The sequence below is a fragment of the Leuciscus leuciscus genome (assembly GCF_965113295.1).
Source record: "Leuciscus leuciscus genome assembly, chromosome: 25".
Classification (NCBI taxonomy): Eukaryota; Metazoa; Chordata; class Actinopteri; order Cypriniformes; family Leuciscidae; genus Leuciscus; species Leuciscus leuciscus.
This window is the reverse complement of record NC_138724.1, coordinates 4,607,649-4,610,033: the sequence shown is the minus strand read 5'-3', so window position 1 is coordinate 4,610,033 and position 2,385 is coordinate 4,607,649. Positions and strand designations below refer to the sequence as shown.

The window sequence follows — 2,385 nt, the reverse complement described above, 5'->3', positions numbered from 1 at the left end:
TACCAGTAAATATGAAATGTCTTTATAATATGAGTTAGTTTAGTAAATTGAAGGGCTTGTTTTGTTTGTTTTATGGAGAGCTTGGTAATCAGACCAATTACACACTTTTAACTCCTTTTTTATTATAAAAATGTGTCAATAAACATTAATATTTAAAAAAACTGATCTGAGATCAGGTAAAATGAAATAGACAGTGGTTCATGGGTTCACAGAGATCATCGCCCCCTAGTGACGAACCAGTGACATTTGGAAACAGTAATGACATGAAGCCAGTGCTGCCAGATTTGGGCAGTTTTGAGTTTGATTGTTCTGGTAAAAATTGGTTTGGCGGTTTTCAAACACCTACATTTTATAGACTAATTGGTTAATAAACAAAACTCAAGTGTGCATGTAGTCCATAAAATCAGTCATCATGATGTGTAAATACACCGGCCCACTGCAGATCTGATTCAGCCAATCAGAGATCAGCAATCAGACGTGATCATTCATGACTGATGGGTTTTTAGTGAGATCATTTGTAGCTGTATATTCGAGTGATCAGTATGTCAAAGTGGCATAAATATACAGTTGTATCTACAGTAAAGAGTGTGAGAGTGACCCAACTCTCTAAACGTGGATTACACCTGGTGGGACTCGAAGGCTCTTTATGAATATAACTGTAACTCTGAGAGCACAGTTGAATGACTTCATTGAAATGGAGTATGGGACTATGACTCCTGTCCATCATCATGTGCACACTGGCCTGATCAGGACATCTGCAACTTCTAAACCGTAGAGACTGTGCTCTACTCGTCCCGACCGCTGCTGGAAGAGGTTTCAATCATTCATCAGTTTTGGCTGAGCTAATTTCTGTTATGATCTACAATGTGCACTTCAAGAAAGATGTACTCGTTCTGTTTAAAGTTATGGCTCGTTTCCACTGAGCAGTACGGGACGCAATTATTTCCGTTTCCACTGTCAAAAGTTGTGAATGGTACCGAATGGTAACTCATCTGCAAACTCGATCGGAAGAAACAAGCGTCTTTTAGAGGAAATGTTCTCTTTTATAGAGATATTATCTTGCTAGAGAATATTCTCCTTTGGAAATAAAGGAAGTGTTGAAGTGCCCAGAGAAACTCTCTTGCTGACAGATAGGGAACTCAGTAATATTAAAGATCTGTCCTCTAGTGGTGAAGGATGGAAGTGCAGTTAAAGTGATTGACTTTCCTACAGTTCGATTACATTGTGGTGGCAAGTTTTACAGGAACAAGCTCCACTCACATTTTCTCCACATTTGTGTCCAGTTTAGTAAGGGATATAAGACTGTGTTACATGTTTACTTACATCATAATAATGAATAAAGTGTGTGAAAGGTTTGATATTGTGTAGTTTGTGATCCTCCATCAGCAGCTGCAGTTTCTCTCAGCTGTATCAGTGCAGTCACTGTGACGTCTGACTGACAGAGGTTTTTGTACGACTCTTTATCACTGTGTGAACACACAGCTACTAGGACAGTGTCTACTCTGACAGTAATAATCTCCTGTATCTTCAGTCTGGACTCCACTGATGGTCAGAGTAAAATCACTGCCAGATCCACTGCCACTGAATCTAGATGGAGTTCCAGACTGGAGGCTGTTCACTCTATAAATCAGGAGTTTAGGAGCTTCTCCAGGTTTCTGTAAGTACCAGGACAGACAGGGTGGACTACAGCCTGTTAAAGGAGTGCTGGCGCTGCATCTCATCACAACATTCTCTCCTGATGAAACTGTATGAACTACAGGAGTTTGAGTTACTGTGATCTGTCCTCTGGAGCCTGGAAGAGAAATGCATAAAGACAATATAAAAACAATGTGTCATATTAGAAATAGAAATAGATGTTCAATATGTATAAAATATGAACCAACTTTATTTATGTAGTTATAAGCATGTCAGTGTCTTATTGTATACCTGATATACAGAGCAATATCCAGATGAAGATGTTGATTGTGTTCATTGCTGTAGTTTAGTCTTGTGTGATGATGAAGATTGTGTTCTGCTCTCAGTCATGAAGTGTTAAACTCACAGCACTATAAACACTCTCAGAGCACTGAAGCATGTGCTGACAATGCAAAGTGACTCTCTCTATGTAAATCATTATCCTGAAGACTGTAGATCAGTCACAAACACATTTCGGTTACACTTTACAACAAGGTGAATTAGTTAACATTAGTTAATTACATTAGGGGAGCGCGGGGCACAACCTAATGCGGGGTTAGTTGTAACACGCTTGTTTTAAATACTTCCGCACATGCTTGGATGATGAAACTTTGTGTATTTACTAGTTGCCATATCAACACTATATAGAAGAAAAAAAAAAAATCCAATCTAATATCTAATATCCATAGACATTTATTAAACCATAGCAAA

The 2,385-nt window shown here is 38.5% G+C and overlaps 1 gene segment (V, D, J or C); it reads right to left on the bottom strand.

Annotated features, from left to right (window-relative positions):
• Positions 1–1,321: 1,321 nt before the first annotated feature.
• LOC309490557 (immunoglobulin kappa variable 1-39-like) lies at positions 1,322–2,031 on the bottom strand. The segment is given in 2 exons: positions 1,927–2,031; positions 1,322–1,792 (listed from the first exon to the last, which is right to left on the bottom strand).
• Positions 2,032–2,385: the final 354 nt, after the last annotated feature.